This window comes from Macaca thibetana, chromosome 2, assembly GCF_024542745.1.
Source record: "Macaca thibetana thibetana isolate TM-01 chromosome 2, ASM2454274v1, whole genome shotgun sequence".
Taxonomy (NCBI): Eukaryota; Metazoa; Chordata; class Mammalia; order Primates; family Cercopithecidae; genus Macaca; species Macaca thibetana.
This window is the reverse complement of record NC_065579.1, coordinates 80,884,540-80,904,393: the sequence shown is the minus strand read 5'-3', so window position 1 is coordinate 80,904,393 and position 19,854 is coordinate 80,884,540. Positions and strand designations below refer to the sequence as shown.

General features: G+C 40.9%; 1 protein-coding gene across 7 annotated transcripts in view; it reads left to right on the top strand.

Moving 5' to 3' along the window:
- Positions 1-19,854, top strand: part of TBL1XR1 (TBL1X/Y related 1) — a 183,952-nt gene that overhangs the window by 22,603 nt on the left and 141,495 nt on the right. Inside the window, exon 1 of one of the 7 annotated variants that reach the window (XM_050778294.1) lies at positions 8,061-9,758. The exons of the other annotated variants lie outside the window; for them this stretch is intronic. The gene's annotated coding sequence lies outside the window, so the exon portion shown is untranslated. Of the gene's footprint in view, positions 1-8,060; positions 9,759-19,854 lie in introns of those variants that run through there. 7 annotated transcript variants of the gene reach the window in all.

Sequence of the window (19,854 nt, the reverse complement as noted above, 5' to 3'; positions counted from 1 at the left end):
TAATTTTTGTATACTTAGTAGAGACAGGGTTTCACCACGTTGGCCAGGCTGGTCTTGAACTCCTGACTTCAGGTGATTCACCCGCCTCGGCCTCCCAAAGTGCTGGGATTACAGTTGTGAGCCACCGTGCCCAGCCATAATCAAACATTTAAATAATATTATCAGTTAAGAAAATTAACCGGTGGCTCGCACATGTATTCCCAGCACTTTGGGAGGCCGAGGTGGGTGGATCCCCTGAGGTCAGGAGTTCGGGACCAGCCTGGCCAACATGGTGAAATCCCATCTCTATTAAAAATACAAACATTAGCCAGGCGTGGTGGCTCAAGCCTGTAATCCCAGCTACTCGGGAGGCTCAGACAGGAGAATTGCCTGAGCCGAGGAGGCGGAGGTGTCGCAGTGAGCCAATCGCACCACTGCACTCCAGCCTGGGCGACAGAGCAAGACTCTATCTCAAAAACAAAAAACAAGAAAATTAGCAAGTTACATATTCTGAACAAGTTACTATTTTAATACTGCATCAGGTCACCAAAATAAGTAAATGGGTTGCCATGTAGAATAAACCTTTTATGACTTAAGAGATGTGTTTCTGGATTTCAGTTGCTTCATCTTTAACACATTGTGTTGAATCTCTGAGAGGTTTTTTCTGGACCTAATGCTCTTTAACCCTATTATTGCATATATAATTAAAAAATTAAGTGTGTTCACCCAAATTACAGGGAGTATGTACAATACTGATCTCTGCCTGCACTGGTTATTCTTAAAACATTTGCGTTTTCCAGGCACCTTGTCAATTTTGAATACATTAGTCTTAAAATATTTTTTAGATATCTGAAGAGGAAACTTGTATTTTATTCATTAAACTTGCGAGTTCAGGTGAATTTGTTACATTCTGTTTCATGGAAGAGATCATTAAAATAATATCACCAAACACATTTTTGAGAATGATTTTTTTCCTTTAAAATCTTTATTTTCATGGTGTGATTCCTGAATGTCAAAGCCAATTCTTCAGCAGCTAAGCTCTTATTTTGCTTTGTCTTAGAAATTGTGTACTAAAAATGTTTGTTAAGTACTATGAGAAAATGTTACTTACATTTATAATCTTTTAAATATTAAAATAAGTTTCAGGAGCTGCTTATATTAAGTGCTAATTGAGAACCAGTGTACATTAAAATAATTTACCATAAAAAATAAGACGAGAAGAAGGCAAGTATCAGGGAGTAAAGATGCCAAACAGCTTTGTCTTTTCTGGCAAACAGTTTGGTTTATGTCTAGCATACAGTTTTTAAGTTGGTAAGTGATGAGAAGGAGCTAGAAATTGGTAAGCAGGGCTCATATCATAAAGTGGCTTCTTTGCTGTGCCTAAGGACATTCCTCTGACAGTAAAGGGAACTAGCGAAGGATTTTAAACAGAACGGCAGGATTATGTTTCAGCCTTGGATATGTAGTATGTGAAGGATGAGATGAGGGTTTGGGAGGGAAGGGCCTTAGCTCTGGACAGGGGAGAAAGTTGAGCTGGTGGTAGTGTAATAGGTGTGAACGACACCAGTAATTCTTGGAGTATTGCAAACTAGTTCATGTTTCTGAATTCAGCAAAAAAAGCAATTGGAGATTCACAAGAGAATGGTATTGAAAACAGCTAAGCATCCGGGTCTCCTTTCTGACTTGCTACTGCTTCTTTTTTTTCTGGGGAACAGGAGTAGGAAGATTGGGAGTTTGTTGGGATGGGGAATTAATTTGCTTCTGAATAACTAATGGACAAAAGCTAAAGCAGGAGGGTGTGCAATGGGGAAGTTGCTATTGAGAATGAAGCATCCTTTCTCATAATAACCTTTTTTTTTTTTTTTGAGACAGAGTCTCACTCTGTCACCCAGGCTGGAGTGCAGTGCCGTGATCTCAGCTCACTGCAAGCTCCGCCTCCTGGGTTCATGCCATTCTCTTGCCTCAGCCTCCCCAGTAGCTGGGACTACAGGCGCCCACCACCATGCCCGGCTAATTTTTTTGTATTTTTAGTAGAGACGGGGTTTCACTGTGTTAGCCAGGATGGTCTCGATTTCCTGACCTCGTGATCCGTCCGCCTCGGCCTCCCAAAGTGCTGGGATTACAGGCGTGAGGCACTGCACCCGGCCTGTCATCATAATAACCTTAACCAAGGGATAAGTTAATTAAGTTGGATGCTTATTTGAGAATAGTCACGTGAAAAATCAATTGGTATAAGTAGTTCATGAAGTTGCTAGTGGATGTAATTTTTGAATTTCAGGTTAGTCCCTTTTTCATATATTTTGACAACATTTCTTTTTTTTTTTTTTTTTTTTTGAAACGGAGTCTCGCTCTGTTCCCCTGGCTGGAGTGCAGTGGCGCGATCTCGGCTCACTGCAAGCTCCGCCTCCTGGGTTCCCGCCATTCTCCTGCCTCAGCCTCCCAAGTAGCTGGGACTACAGGTGCCTGCAACCGCGCCCGGCTAATTTTTTGTATTTTTGGTAGAGACGGGGTTTCACCGTCGTCTCGATCTCCTGACCTTGTGATCCGCCCACCTCGACCTCCCAAAGTGCTGGGATTACAGGCGTGAGCCACCGCGCCCGGCTTTATTTTGGCAACATTTCTAAAGATTTTACGTTAATATAAAAGTCATTAGAATCTCTTTGATAACATTGGAGTGTTAATCTGGATTAAATAATGTATAATTGATTATAGTTTAAAAATACTAACATTTGAAATAATTTTAGACTTAACAAAGTTGCAAAATATTACAAAGTTGCAGTGTACCCTCACTTTGCTTCCTCAGTGTTATAGTCTTACCTAACCATGGTGTATTTATCAAACCTAAGAAATGAATATTGATATAATACTAAACGATTAGGTTTTATTTCGATTTCCCTAGTTTTTTTCCACGAATGTCTTTTTTTCTGTTCCAGTAGCCAATCCAGGTTCTCATGTTGCATTTGTCTCCTTAGTCTCCTCTGACCTGTAACAGTTTCTCAGTCTTTCCCCTTTTTCATGACCTGGACAATTTTAAAGGGTTCTGGTTTGTCTCATATTTATAATGATTATACTGAGGTTATGGGTAGAACACCATAGAGTTGATGTGCCTGTCTCATCACATCGTACCAAACAGGGGGCACTTATTGGTAAATCTTAATCTTGGTGATGTTAATTTTATCTCTTGGTTAAGATAATGTGTGCCAAGTTCCTTCGCTCTGAAATTACTGTTTTTCGCTTCTCAGCCTGCTCATTAGTGAGTCTACTAATCTAGCCCTCATGCAAGGCAAAGGGACGTTAAGTTCTACATGCTAGAGGGAAAGCATTGAAAAATTTGTGGACATATGTTAAAATCACCATGGTAATTAAGAAATATAGTGTTGTGTTTTGTTTGAAATGGAGTTTTGCTCTTGTTGCCCAGGCTGGAGTGCAGTGGCGCGATCTTGGCTCACTGCAACCTCCGCCTCCCAGGTTCAAGCGATTCTCCTGTCTCAGACTGTGGAGTAGCTGGGATTACAGGCATGCACCACCCCGCCTGGCTAATTTTGTGTGTTTTAGTAGATACGAGGTTTCTCCATGTTGGTCAGGCTGGTCTCAAACTCCTGACCTCAGGTGATCCGCCCGTCTCGGCCTCCCAAAGTGCTGGGATTACAGGTGTGAGCCACCGCGCCCCGTCGAAGACATATGTTAAAACCACCATGGTAATTAAGAAATACTTTGGGGAGATACTTTGAGGCTGTGAAGATAGCCATTTTTTCCTTGAAAGTTTTATCCAATAATTTTGGCATTCATCAGTGGATCTCGTCTGTAGCAATACTTACTATGGCTGTTCTCTTCTCTTTTCTCTTCTCTTCTCTTCTCTTCTCTTCTCTTCTCTTTTCTCTCTTCTCTTTCTCCTCTCTTTCTTGAGATGAGGGTCTTGCCTTGTCACTCAGGCAGGAGTGCAGGGGCGCTGTCATGGCTCACTAACCTTCAGCTCCTGGGCTCATGCGATCCTCCTGCCTTGGCCTCTCAAAATGCTGGGATTAGAGGCATGAACCACTGCATCTGGCCGATGACTGTGGTTTTCTAATGGTGTGATTTTTCTAGTTTCCTTATTCCTTTTTACATGCATTAATTGGATTTTCTTTTCTTTACAGGAGATTTGTTCCTTTTCTCCTGTTTGTTTACTTATTTATTCACTCATTCCATGATTTATGTCAGTGTGGACTTGTGGATATTTTTGTTCTTTGGTTTATAATATTTTTTTTTTGAGACGGGAGTTTCGCTTTGTCTCCCAGGCTGGAGTGCAGTGGCGTGATCTTGGCTCACTGCAGCCTCTGCCTCCCGGGTTCAAGTGATTCTCCTGCTTCAGCCTCCCAAGTAGTTGGGATTACAGGTGTGTGCCACCACGCCCAGTTAATTTTTTGTATTTTTAGTAGAGACAGGGTTTCACCATGTTAGCCAGGTTGGTCTCGATCTCCTGACCTATCTGCCTGCCTCGGCCTCCCAAAGTGCTGGGATTACAGGTGTGAGCCATTGCGTCCGACCATTCTTTGGGTTATAATTTTTTTTTATTTTTTTTGAGACGGAATGTCGCTCTGTCGCCCAGGCTGGAGTGCAGTGGCGCCATCTCGGCTCACTGCAAGCTCTGCCTCCCGCGTACACGCCATTCTCCTGCCTCAGCCTCCCGAGTAGCTGGTACTACAGGCACCCACCACCACGCCTGGCTAATTTTTCTTGTGTTTTTAGTAGAGATGGGGTTTCAATGTGTTAACCAGGATGGTCTTGATCTCCTGACCTCGTGATCCACCCGCCTCGGCCTCCCAAAGTGCTAGTGTGAGCCACTGCACCCGGCCAACAGCAAACTTTTATTCTAATTCAGGAGGTTGTGTCTTCATATGGATTTTATGTATGTATATATGTATTTATTTATTGAGATGGAGTTTCACTCTCGTTCCTCAGGCTGGAGTGCAGTGGCGCGATCTCAGTTCAATGCAACCTCTGTCTCCTGGGTTCAAGCAGTTCTCCTGCCTCAGCCTCCTGAGTAGCTGGGATTACAGGCATGTGCCACCACACCTGGCTAATTTTGTAGTTTGAGTAGAGATGGGGTTTCTCCATGTTGGTCAGGTGTGTCTCGAACTTCTGACCTCAGGTGATCTGCTTGCCTCGGCCTTCCAAAGTGCTGGGATTATAGGCATGAGCCACTGCGCCTGGCCTGGATTTTATAAGGTATCAGTATTTGCTTGTATGTGATGGTATAATAGTTTTTTCTTAAGGCTTTTGAACCACAGTTATTTACTCAGTGGGCTTCAAAAAGGTGTTTGCTACATGCCAGCATTGTTAGAACTAGGGATCCAGGGGCAGGTAAGACATGATCATTGGCTTGGCACAGTGGCTCATGCCTGCAATCCCAGCACTTTGGGAGGCTGAGGTGGGTGGATAGCTTAAGCTCGGGAGTTTGAGACCAGCTTGGGCAACATGGTGAGACCTCGTCTCAACAAAAAATACAAAAATTAGCTGGGCATGGTGGTGCATACCTGTATTTCCAGCTACTTGGTGGGCAGAGACAGGAAGATTGCTTGAGCTGGGGAAGTGGAGACTGCAGTGAGCTGAGATCACAACACTGTACTCCAACCCGAGTGACACAGTGAGACCCTGCCTCAAAACAACAACAACAAAAAAAACCCATTGATCTCAAGGACTTCAGAATGTAGATGTGAGAAAGACCTTTTCCCCTGCCCTGATTCTGTTTCATTGAGTGCCTATTATGTGTCAGGCACTGTGCCATGTCAACAGGAAATAATAAGAGCTGGGTAAGCATACTACAGGCTGTTTTTAGGAGCACACGGGACGGGTTATTAACCCAGTGTTGTGCCAGGTGGAGTGTAGAGCAAATCTTGAAAGATGACTAGATCATTGCTAGATATGGGGATGTGGAGGGGTGGGGGAAGAAGGACATTCCAAAAAGAGGAATATCAATGGAAAGACAGCCAGGGGTAGTAATTTGTGAGTTAGGTCTAGAGGTAAGTGTTTGTGTGTGGGACGGTTGGTGTGGGAGTTGGAGGTAGTGATGACAGGATCTCAGGTCATGAGAGGCTTGTGGATAAGCCAAAGCTTTGGAAAGTTGAGGGACCTAGTGAAGGAATTTCAGTGGAACTGCAGTGTAATCAGATAATCTTGGCAGCACCTTGGGGGATTGAGGAGGCTCTTGTCATGATAGAGGTGAGAAGTGGAAGTCTTAACTAGGAACAGTGAAACAGTGGTTCTCGACTTGTGTGCATTAGAATCACCTGGAGGGCTTGTTAAAACACAGACTGCTCAGCCCTGCCCCCCAATTTCTGATTCAGCAGGTCCTAGACTGGGACCTGAGAATGTGCATTTTCAGCAGTTTCCCAGGTGATGCTGAAACTGCTGATATAAGGAGTATTTTGGAGCCGCTGGGTGCGATAAAGGGAGTGAATTAGGCGGAAGGATTTAAGTAAGTGGTCATTGTGGATCTCTTCATCTCCTGATCTGTTTGTTGGCAGTGCTTGTGCATCATTTTCGGTCTTCATCTCATTTATATCTTTTAGAGCTGCTGACTTTTTTGACCAGTGAAGAAAGAGGGAGGGATTAATGTTTGGAAACATTTATATGGGTATGTGTGCAATTTGTCCTGTGTATTACCTTTGGAAAAATTGCACCACTCCATTACTGGAAATCTTTGTCATTTCTCTGCTGAGCTTCAGTTATAACATTGGTTTTGTATACATGTAGTGCATAGTTTACAAAATGTTCTAATATGGTAGCATTATTTTGAATAGTTTCTTATTCTGTATATCTGTCATGATCATGCTTTTCTTAGCTTTGACTCTTTAGTGTCTCCTGGAACCCTTGTGATCGTAACTGAAATGTAAATTTTATTGTTTTTTATAACTGTGAATCTTAACATAATGAAATAGTGCTTTTTAAAAAGCAGAGATAATTGTAAAATTCAAAGATTTATCCACTTTTGTGGATGTAAGGTGATTATAATTTATTTCTCCTTTAGGCTAATGATTACAAAAGGTATAAATTCTAGATTTAAAGTCTAAAGAATTTATCCATGGAGTTTGGTCTTCGCTGATGTTGGAACATATTGAAGTGATAAATCCCCACTTTACTGCTATTGATTAATGAACAACATTAAGAAAATAATAAAATGTAATTACTGTTACCACCTTAACAACTGAAATGGAGTTTTCATTTTTGTAAATATGTGGTCAAGCTTTAGAGATTCAATAATCCTAAAATAATAAGAAAAAAAGTCAATCACTTCATTTAAGATGATTGACCTAGAGGGTAGTTGGATTGCTAAGGTAAAGTAAGGATGAGCCAACATTTGTTCCCCCTCTCCAAATCTGTATTTTCCTATTATGGAAAACCATAAAATGGCTAAAGATTTCAATGAAGTGAATACTTTAATTGTAAATCAAATAATGCAGCTTTTGGGTTTAATAAGTAAATGTAATTCAGAAGTGATGGGCTTTTTATTTTAATACTTAAATATTTTGTAAAGTATGTGTTTATTGTAGCATTAAATGTATACAAGTTTGTAGAGAGAAAAGTTCAGTATGTTCATTATGTTCACATCCTTTCATGAACACCAACTGAAGCAGTAACAATTGATTGTGAAATATGGTGTGTTTGGAGTCTTTAGAAAATGGTTCATGGCTGGGCGTGGTAGCTCAAGCCCGTAATCCCAGCACTTTGGGAGGCCCAGGTGGGCGGATCACTTCAGGTCAGGAGTTCAAGATCCAGCCTGGCCAATATGGTGAAACGCCACCTCTACTAAAAATTAAAAAAATTAGCTGGGTGTGGTGGCGGGTGCCTGTAATCCCTGCTATTCAGAGACTGAGGCAGGAGAATTGCTTGAACACGGGAGGCGGAGGTTGCAGTGAGCTGAGTTTGGACCACTGCACTCCAGTCTGGGCAACAAGAGCAAAACTCCGTCTCCAAAAAAAAAAAAAAAGGGTTTATATATTTCCGTGTTTTCTTTTTTTTTTTCTTTCTTTTATTTTTTTTGAGACGGAGTCTCGATCTGTTGCCCAGGCTGGAGTGCAGTGGCGCGATCTCGGCTCACTGCCAGCTCCGCCTCCCGGGTTCACGCCATTCTCCTGCCTCAGCCTCCCGAGTAGCTGGGACTACAGCTGCCTACCACCAGGCCCGCCTAATTTTTTGTATTTTTAGTAGAGACAGGGTTTCACCGTGTTAGCCAGGATGGTCTCGATCTCCTGACCTCATGATCCACCCGCCTCGGCCTCCCAAAGTGCTGGGATTACAGGCGTGAGCCACCACGCCCGGCCTCCGTGTTTTCTTTTTAACTTGAAGTAGTAATATATATCTTAGAATTTTGTGTGCCTAAATGAACACTTTAATTAAAAAAGGATTCATAAGTTATTTTTAATTTACCTATGACAGAAACCTAGTTTCTGTTATATAACATGGCCTGATTTCTATTGTTTATATATTTATCTCATTACATGGAAGAATTTAGCTTAACTGAAAAGATGCTGAAAGTTTTTGGTTATTTCCCATTTATTATTTGAAAGTCCAGAGTAGTAATTATAAAACTTGTATTGGAGTTTTTGTCCTATAACACTTTAAGAGACCTAATCTTTTTTTTTTTTTTTTTTTTTTTTTTTTGGGGACGGAGTTTTGTTCTTGTTGCCCAGGCTATAGTGCAATGGCGTGATCTCGGCTCACTGCAACCTCCACCTCCTGTGTTCAAGAGATTCTCCTGTCTCAGCCTCCTGAGTATCTGGGATTACAGGCATACACCCCCACACCTGGCTAATTTTTTATTTTTAGTAGAGATAGGGTTTCTCCATGTTGGTCAGGCTGGTCTCGAACTCCTGGCCTTAGGTTATCCACCTGCCTTGGCCTCCCAAAGTGCTGGGATTACATGTGTAATCCCAGCAGTGACCCACTGCGCTGGGCCTAAGAGACTTAATTTTTAAAGAGCAGTTTTAGGTTCACAATAAAATTGAGAGAAAGACACAGAGGTTTCCCATACGCTCTGCCTAGTGTCCCCCATTATCAACATGCTGCACCAGAGTGGTACATTGGTTACAGTTGATGAACCTAAGTTGATATCTTTATCACCCAAAGTCCATAGTTTACATTAGATTTTACTCTTGGTGTTGTACATTCTGTGTGTTTGAAAAATGTATAACGACATTTGCATCTAGCCTTATAGTAGAGAGGATTTTCATTGCCCTAAACATTTTTTGTGCTTCACCTATTCATCCCTTCCCCTACTTCCTGGCAACCTTCTGGCTGCCTCCATAATTTTGCCTTTTCCAGAATGTCATATAATTGGAATCATGCAGTATGTAGCCTTTTAGATTGACTTCTTTCATGTAGTAATATGCATTTAAGGTTCCTCCATGTCCTTTCATGGTTTGATAGCTCATTTCTTTTTAGTGTAGAATAATATTCCATTGTCTGCATGTACCAAGCTTATTTATCAACTTTGACGTACTGAAGGGCGTCTTGATTACTTCCAAGTTTTGGCAGTTATAGATAAAGCTATTATAGACATCCATGTACCGGTTTTTGTGTGGACATAAGATTTAAATTTGTTGGGTAGATACCAAGGAATGTGTTTGCTGGATTGTATGGTAAGAGTATGTTTAGTTTTCGTAAGAAAGCGTTAAACTGTCTTCCACGGTGGCTGTGCCGTTTTGCAGTTGCACCAGCAATGAATGAGAGTCCTCTTGCTCCACATCCTCACCAGCATCTGGTGTTTTCAGTGTTCCAGGTTTTGACGACTCTAATAGGTGTGTAGTGATACTTCATTATTGTTTAAATTTGCACTCCCCTGTTGGTGTATGTAGTAAGTCCATTCTCACATTGCTATAAACAACAGCCTAAAACCGGGTAATTTATATAGAAAAGAGGTTTAGTTGACTCACAGTTATGCATGACTGGGGAGGCCTCAGGAAACTTACAATCATGGCAGAAGGGGAAGCAGGCACTTCTAACATGGCAGCAGACAAGAGAGTGTGAAGGAGGAGGAGGAGGAAGAACCCCATATAAAACCATCAGATTTCGTGAGAACTCACCATCATCAGAACAGGATGGGGGACGCTGTCCCCATGATCCATTCACCTCCCACGAGGTCCTTCCTTCAACACCTGGGGATTACAAGATGAGATTTGAATGGGAACACAAAGCCAAACCATATCAGTATATGATGTGGAACATCTTTTCACATGCATATTTACATATGTATGTGTTCTTTGAATAAGGTTTCTGTTTAATGTTCTTGGCCTATTTTTAAAATAGGATTGTATGTTTCCTTATTGGTGAGTTTTTAAGAGTTTTTAATATATTTTTCCTTTATTGTATTTTATTTATCTCATTATTATTGTTACTATTTTTAGAGATGGGAGTTTCACCATGTTGCCCAAGCTGGTCTCAAACTCCTGAGCTCAGCTGATCCACCTGCCTTGGCCTCCCAAAGTGCTGGGATTACAGGTGTGACCAGGTGTGCCTGGCCTATGATCCATTTTTTTTGGACAGGCTCTGTTGCCCAGGCTGGAGTGCAGTGAGGTTGTCTTGGCTTCCTGCAACCTCCACCTCCCAGCCTCAAGCAATTCTCCCGCCTCAGCCTCCTGAGTAGCTGGGTCTACAGGGGCATACCACCATGCCCAGCTAATTTTTTGTAGAGATAGGCTTTTGCCATGTTGCCCAGGTTGGTCTTGAACTCCTGGCCTCAAGTGATCCTCTTACTCAGCCTCCCAAAGTGGTGGGATTACAGGTGTGAGCCACTGAACTTGGCTCTGTGATCCATTTTGAGTTAGTTTTCGTGAAGAGTGTGAGGGCTGAGTCTAGATTGTTTTTTGCATGTGGATATTTAGTTATTCCAGCACTATTTGTTGAATAGACTGTCTTTGCTCCATTGTATTGTCTTTGTTACTTTGTCAGAGATCCGTTTTCTATGTGTAGATGTATTCTGGGCTATTTTGTTTCACTGATCTATTTGTTCTTTCACTAATACCATATTGTCTTGATAACTGTAGCTTTTTAGGAAGTCTTGAGGTCAAGTAGGGCAAATCTTTTCACTTTGTTCTTCTCTCCTTCAAAACTTCATATAAACCTAAGACTTAAGTTTGTTGATATCCACAAAATTTGCTGGGATTTTGATTGAGATTGTGTTGAATTTGTAGATCAAGTTGGGAAAAAATGGCATCTTGACAGTATTGGGTCTTTTATCCAAGGAAATGGAATATTTCTCCATTTATTTAGTTCTTTGATTTATTTCATCAGACTTTTATAGTATTTTTCATATAGATCTTATCCATATTTTGTTAGATTTGTACCTAAGTAATGTAAATGGTTGTGTGTTTTTCACTTCAAATTGGAAAGCGATTGACTTTTGTGTATTAACCTTGTATCTTGCAAGCTTACTGTAATTGCTTATTAGTTCCTGGAGTTTTTTTTTTTTTTGTCAGTTCTTTCAGATTTTCTGTGTAGACAATCATGTCATCTGTGAACAAAGATAGTTTTAGTTCTTCCTTCCCATTCTGTACCTTTTCTTATTGTATTAGCTAGAACCCATAACAAATTTTTAGATACTAAAAGGAAGGAAGGCATTAAGGTTAACTAAAATGTACATTTGCCACTGTAAAAAAAATTTAAAAAATCTTCAACGAACAAAAATATGTGTAAAAATATTTTAAAGTAAATATATATTTTTTCCTACAATGCTGTAGAGTATTTAAAATTTTTAGGGGTACCATAGTCTTATAGTTCATAATCTCTATTCAGCCCAGCTCCAGAAGATGTGAAAAATGTCATTGAAATTTTGATAGAGATTTCATTGACTCTGCAGATCACTTTGGGTAGTATGGACATTTTAACAATATTCTTTCAGTTCATGAACATGAGACATCTTTCCATTTATTTGTATAATCTCTTTCTATTTGTTTCTTCAAAAATTTAGAAGTAGGCCAGGCGCAGTGGCTCACGCCTGTAATCCCAACACTTCGGAAGGCTGAGGCGGGTGGATTGTGAGATTTGGGAGTTTGAGACCAGCCTGGCCAAGATGGTGAGACCAGCCTGGCCAAGATGGTGAGACCCCGTCTCTACTAAAAATACAAAAATTAGCCAGCAGTGGTGGCAGGCGCTTGTAATCCCAGCTACTCGGGAGGCTGGGACAGGAGAATCGCTTGAACCTGGGAGATGGAGGTTGCAGTGAGCCACCATTGTGCCGTTGCACTCCAGCCTGGGAGACAGGCGAAACTCTGTCTCAAGAAAAAAAAAAAAGTAACTGAAAATAGGAAGTGATGTATAAATTAAGCTATTCAAGTTTTAACAATTTAGGGGCCATTCGAAGGTCTTTGCAGGAGGGAATACTCCGATAGCAAACATTGTGGTAGTTGTAAACATGAACAGTTTTTCATGTCAAGTCAGGGAGTCCTAACCAAGCCACAATAATGAATTTTACTCAGCTCTGGAACAAGAATTTTGAAATGTTACGTTAGCTGTTTCACAGTATGTTGCTGAGTGTATGCATGTACAAGATTGGTGTTAAAAAGGGTGTATAATCTGCTTGGCTTTCTCTGTTGTTGATTTGCTGCTAATAATTCTCTGGTTGAAGAAAAATATTTCCTTTTCAGGAACATATTGGAAATATATTTGAGGTGAGTAAAGGTGTATATTCTTTTTGTGCTTGGGTAAGAAGTACTGAGTTTTTACTGTTTAATTGTAATAACATAAATTTACTGATACATTTTGCATGTTTATGTGTATACCTATGTGTATAGAAAGTGATACATAAGAATTGAAGCTGATTACTGCTTCAGAAAAGATTTGTTGGCTAGGTAATATATTCACGTTGTTCAAAATTCGTAAGTATTCTCTCCCCTACTGCTAGCCACCAAGTTACTTTCCTAGAGCCAACCACTGTTATCAGTTTTCTTTGTATCCTTCCAGTTATTTTATATATATATAAAAGTAATTAAGTGTATACTTTGCACCCTCTCCCCAGTATTGTTTTAAACACAAATAATAGGGTACTAGTCACTTTGATGTGTTTTGCTATTTTTGCTTTATATATTTTACGTCTTCTCACATCTACACAGAGCTTGCTTGCTTTTTTTTTTTTTTTCCACAGGCACCCGCCACCATGCCCAACTAATTTTTTTGTATTTTGAATAGAGACGGGGTTTCCCCATGTTGGCGGGGCTGGTCTCGAACTCCTGGCCTCAAGTGATCCACCCGCCTTGGCCTCCCAAAGTGCTGAGATTACAAGTGTGAGCCATTGTGCCTGGCCTCTTTTTTTTCTTTTAAATGGCTGCAAGACATTTTACTGTATTTGGTACTCCATAGTTTAACTAGTCCCTTTGTTGATGGATATTCAGGTTGCTTCAGTCTGTGGCTGTGGCAATGTTGAGTGAATAACCTTGGTGCATATACCATTCCCTATGCATAAAAGGATATCTGTATGATAAACAAATACTTGGAATTGCGGGGTCAAAGGATATGTGCATTTGTAAATAATTAGGGTAGCGACTGCCAGACTGACTTCACGAAAGAGGCTGTACCAGTTTATATTCCTGCTCTCAATGTGTCTCTGCCCACATTCTTGCCAACATAGTGTTACCAAATGTTTTGCTCTTTGATAATCTGCTAGTGAAGGTATTACTTTAGTATCTGTCTTTTGTTTTGTTTTTTGAGACGGAGTCTTGCTCTGTCGCCCAGGCTGGAGTGCAGTGGCACGATCGTAGCTCACTGCAAGCTCCGCCTCCCGGGTTCACGCCATTCTCCTGCCTCAGCCGCCCGAGTAGCTGGGACTACAGGCGCCCGCCACCACGCCTGGCTAATTTTTTTGTATTTTTAGTAGAGACGGGGCTTCACCATGTTAGCCAGGATGGTCTTGATCTCCTGACCTCGTGATCTGCCCGCGTTGGCCTCCCAAAGTGCAGGGCTTACAGGCTTGAGCCATCGCGCCCAGCCTAGTGTCTGTCTTTCTAATTTCTTTTTTGTTTTGAATAAGATTGAGCATCTTTTTGTATATTTAAGTTATTTCTTCTTAGTGGACCATTTTATTTTGGGCTCTTCCGCTTTCTTATTGTGCTGTAATTTACATAAGGCAAAGTACACACTTGCAGATGTATAACTCAGTAAACTTTCTTTTAGTTGAGGTATGATTCACTTTCAATAAAATGAACAGATGTTAAGTGTACTGTTTTGATGAGTTTTCACAGCTTTATCTGACCATGTAACCCACCCCAGTCAAGATTTAGAACATTTCCATCACTCAGAAATTTCCTCAGGCCCCCATTTTGTTTTTCCTTATCTCCATCTTAGGCAATCAGTTTTCTAATTTCTGTTACCATAAATTAGTTGTGCCTGTGATTTTTTTTTTTTTTTTTTTTTTTTTTTGAGACGGAGTCTCGCTCTGTCTCCCGAGCTGGAGTGCAGTGGCCGGATCTCAGCTCACTGCAAGCTCCGCCTTCCAGGTTCACGCCATTCTCCTGCCTCAGCCTCCCGAGTAGCTGGGACTACAGGCACCCGCCACCTCGCCCGGCTAGTTTTTTGTATTTTTTAGTAGAGACGGGGTTTCACCATGTTCGCCAGGATGGTCTCGATCTCCTGACCTCGTGATCCGCCCGTCTCGACCTCCCAAAGTGCTGGGATTACAGGCTTGAGCCACCGCGCCCGGCCTGTGCCTGTGATTTTTTAAAATTAAAACATATTATCCACCCATGTAACTACCAACAAAATTGAGACATGGAACATTTCATGCCTTCCAGCAGGCAGGCTCCTTTGTCCTTTCTCCCAGTCAGTATCTTGCCCACCAAAGGTAACCACTATATTGACCTGTGTTCACTAGAGACTAGTCATGTAAATCTGTGCTTCATCATTGTATCAAGCAGTAGTTTCTTTTCATTGATACACATGTGCAAATGTGATACTACTACTGTCTATTTTACTCTTTGGACAGATATGTGGAGTTTTCAACATTGGGCTGTTCTGAATAAAACTGCTGGGAACATTCTAAAGCACTTAACATCTTTTTGGTGTATTAGAAATGGAATTGATAATAGGATGTAGATATATGTTTAACTTTAGAAACTGCTATAACCATTCCTCAAAGTGATTGTGCCAGTCTATACTTCGCTAGCAATGTTTGTGAGTTCTAGTTGCTCTATGTTTTTGCCAACACTTAATATTTGTTAGTTCTTTTTTAGTTTCAGCTGAGTGGGAGTGTGTGGTATCTCACACACTCCCCAAGGTTATAATTTGAATTTCCTTGGTGACAAATGATGTTGAGAATATTTTCCTGTGCTTATTGTTGATACATGATTCTTAACTGGGTGATGGGTCTAAGGATTTTCTTTTTTATTTATTTTTATTATTTTTTTTGAGACAGACTCTCACTGTACCCTCTGCCTTCCAGGTTCAAGTGATCCTCCTGCATCAGCCTCCCGAGTAGCTGGGATTACAACCCACCATCATGCCTGGCTAATTTTTCTATTTTATTTTGCAGAGATGGGGTTTCACCGAGTTGGCCAGGCTGGTCTCAAACTGCTGACCTCAGGTGATCCACCCACCTCAGCCTCCGAATGTGCTAGGATTACAGGTGTGAGCCACTGTGCCTGGTCAATTATTGCCTTTTATGTAGGGCTTGACATTCTTAGTGCTGAGTTCAGAATCTTTTACTTGCATTTTATTCACTGAAAAGTGGAATTAACCTAACTGGCTCACAAGGTAAATAAAAATGTGAGATGTGTGTGGGAAATAACCTGTTTGCTGACTGCTTGTAGAAGTCTTTTCTTCAGTCAGGGTTTTGGGGAAAAGAACTTAGGGGGCATGTAGACTAGCTAAAAGAAAAACATGGAAAAGAAGTCAAGGACTGGTGCAGGGGTTATCTAAGATAATAGGCAAAACGGTCAGAGAAACAGGAAAACAAATTAGACTATAACAAATGGAATATATGTTGTTAAGTATTTACTAAATTTCCAAAACAGAAACACAGCAAACCTAGCTGTGTTTGTATACTTTTGTGTATCTAAGATTAACTGGCTTTGTTTTAGCACTTAATATATATTAATTTTTTTACATTTCTAGAGAGCGTTTTAGATATTTATTTAATTAATTAATTTATTTATTTATTTTGAGATGGAGTCTTGCTCAGTCGCCCAGGCTGGAGTGCGGTGGCGTGATTTCGGCTCACTTGCAAGCTCCACCTCCCGGGTTCACGCCATTCTCCTGCCTCAGCCTCCCAAGTAGCTGGGACTACAGGCACCCGCCACCACGCCTGGCCAATTTTTTTGTATTTTTAGTAGAGACTGGGCTTCACCATGTTAGCCAGGATGGTCTCAATCTTCTGACCTCGTGATCTGCCCGTCTCAGCCTCCCAAAGTGCTGAGATTACAGACGTGAGCCACCGTGCCCGGCCTATTTTTTTTTTTTTTTTTTTGAGACAGTTTCACTCTGTCACCCAGGCTTGAGTGCAGTGGCGGGATCTCAGCTCACTACAACCTCTTTCCTCTGGGCTCAAGCAGTCCTCGCACCTCAGCCTCCCAAGGAGCTGGGACCTCAGGTATGCACTACCATGCTTGGCTAATTTTTGTATTTTTAGTAGTGATGTAGTGTCACCATGTTGGCCAGGCTGGTCTCAAACTCCTGACCTCAGGTGATCTACCCTCCTCAGTCTCCCAAAGTGCGTGGATTACAGGTGTGAACCACCACACCTGGGCTAGAATGTTTTAGCTTTTTATAAACATGTTTTATAATTTAGGACTGAGTTTCAAATAATAAAAAATAATTGAGAGCTTGACGAAAAAGAATTTATTGCACAGTATCCCGTCAAACCCAGTGCAAGTAATATATCCTGTAATTGGAAGCAGAATGGGAACTATGGAAGTTCTATGAAGATTGTCTAGATTCTTTTTTTTTTTTTTTTTGAGATGGAGTCTCGCTCTGTCGTCCAGGCTGGAGTGCAGTGGTGCGATCTGTAAACTCCACCTCCCGGGTTCCCGCCATTCTCCTGCCTCAGCCTCCTGAGCAGCTGGGATGTCCGGCTAATTTTTTGTGTTTTTAGTAGAGAAGGGGTTTCACCGTGTTAGCCAGGATGGTCTCGATGGTGACATCATGATCCGCCCGCCTTGGCCTCCCAAAGTTCTGGGATTACAGGAGTGAGCCACCACGCCAGGCTGGATACTTCTTGCACGCCCAGCTGGATACTACTTACATTGTTTGCAAAGCAGCTAAATAAGGCTTCCAACAGCTCTTTAATTTACTTGTTATTTGTCTGAGCTTCTTGAGAAAGTACTGTTATTTTGTTCCCTCTTGCTCCATTTTTCCCACTCTTTATTGGATTAAGTAATGTTCTCAGGGTTACATGCAAGTCTAGCTCTCTAGCCTTGCTCTTCACCACTACTTTATATTAAGTTAAATGAAACTATGAGGTTAAATGCATTAATGTGGTGGTATTAACGACCTTACCTATTAATATAGCTTAAAAGTTTTTTAAACAAATAGACATCCTAAATTTTACTGCAAAAAACGTAACATCCTTACGAAGATGCAAAACTAGTGTCTTGAAACACAGGGGCCAGCATTGCTTCACTTGGAAACAGTGGCCATCATTAGTCTTTGCTAAGCCCTGTGCGTCAGGTGGCAGCAGGGACATTACTTACTTAGAGAGGACTTTCGTAAGAGCTGGTACTTCGTAACACTTAATGCTGATTATAATTATTTACTTGGATGACTTTTTTTCTTTTCCTACCTAATTTTTGCACACTGACATCTTTAATGCTTCAGAGGGGTGCTATAAATTTGGTGCTTATTTTAAGAAAGAAGAGAGAATGGATATAAAAACTCATGCTGCTGAAAATGTGATGAGAATTTTGTGTCTTGGTTTTTCAAGTAGTTATTTTGACCAACCTTGTCATTTATATGTGTATAAATTATATATATGGACTTTTATATAGTATTTTAAATAAATCATACAGTTCTCACAACAGCATTGAATGTGCTTTATTTTAAAATAGAGGGCCCTGGCCGGGCGCGGTGGCTCAAGCCTGTAATCCCAGCACTTTGGGAGGCCGAGGCGGGCGGATCACAAGGTCAGGAGATCGAGACCACAGTGAAACCCCGTCTCTACTAAAAATACAAAAAATTAGCCGGGCGCGGTGGCGGGCGCCTGTAGTCCTAGCTACTCAGGAGGCTGAGGCAGGAGAATGGCGTGAACCCGGGAGGCGGAGCTTGCAGTGAGCCGAGATCGCGCCACTGCACTCCAGCCTGGGCAACAGCGTAAGACTCCGTCTCAAAAAAAAAAAAAAAAAAAATAGAGGGCCCTTATTTTATAAAATGTATACTCCAATTGTGCTATAAGTGGTAATTTACTTACCATTTTTAAGGTAATCTTTTTAGCATTAGAAAATTGATATAATTTCAAGTAGCTGCTTCATTCAGTATTGGAAGTGAGCTATTTACTTTCCTCAGCAGCAGGAGAATCAGCCTCAGCTTTTTAAGCCTACAGTAGAAACTGATTTCTGTCTCTTTTTTTAACCCGTTGAGAAAATCCAACTGAGTTCCACATAAGTAAAAATCATCTTTACCACTGCAGGAATTAAAAATAAAACATCTTCTTGTTCTTTTTACATTTTAGGAGAATTAAAACTTTCAATAGGGTATCTCTGTATTGAGGCTCTTTTAATGCTAATAATTTTAGAGACCGTATTGTATTTACTATAGCTTAGTTTTAGAGGTGGGAAAATATGTCCATTTAGTGGCCTTAGTAGTTTAATGTGCTCCCCAGGATGGATGTTTTCTCTTCTTGATTTATATTGTTTATAGAATGATATCTCTTTAATATTACTTGAGGGGCTGGGGAGGTTAGGTTAATTTCTTGGGTTTATATAGCCTTAGGGCTGTTAGTAGTGTCCAATTTTCTTTAATCTAGAGGTGCTCAACCAGAATCCCTAAAGCCCCACAGATGATTTTCTAATCATATCTATATGCAGGTCTGTCAGCTTCTTAGCTCCTCCTGGTTACTGCTGCTGAAATGTCTCCTGGGAGCAGCACCATAGCAACAGGATTTTCAGGATCTAATATATAATATGAAATTTAGGAATATACTATAGGGATGAATGGCTTTTCTGTCAGTTGTAGCCTTGTTTTAAATTCCTATATTGGCCGGACGTGGTGGCTCACGCGTGTAATCCCAGCACTTTGGGAGGCCGAGGCGGGCGAATCATGAGATCAGGAATTCGAGACCAGTCTGGCCAACATGGTGAAACCCTGTGTCTACTAAAAATACAAAAATTAGCTGGGCATAGTGGTTCGCACCTGTAACCCCAACTACTGGGGAGGCTGAGGCAGGAGAATGACTTGAACCCAGGAGGGTGGAGGTTGCAGTGAACCAAGATTGTGCCACTGCACTCCAGCCTGGGCGACAGAGCAAGACTCTGTCTCAAAAAAAAAAAAAAAAAAAAAAAAAAAAAAAAATCATATATTTACAGTGGAATTTGCGGGAGTTTGTGTGTTTTTTTTTTTTTTTTTTTTTTTTTTTTTTAAAGAAATAATGTTGTAAAAAGTATCCAGTTCTCTCGTGGTAAATGCTTTTTATTTCTGTAGTCATATAGATTGTTTTACTGAAAACTTCCGTGGTGGGACTTTAAGATATATGAGATAGGTAAGTTGGAAAACTGTGAGGCTATGAGCAAGTTGAGGGGGTGGGGGGTGAAACAACGAAAATAAAATACAAGGATAGTATTTATGATCTTTAAGCAAACTTCATTGGGCTATACTTTAAATATGATAAATGCATTGATTTGAAGTGTATTTGAATAATATACAGATGTGTATACCTGTGCAACTCCCACAATTTAAGACAAAGGTCATGTTTAAAACTGG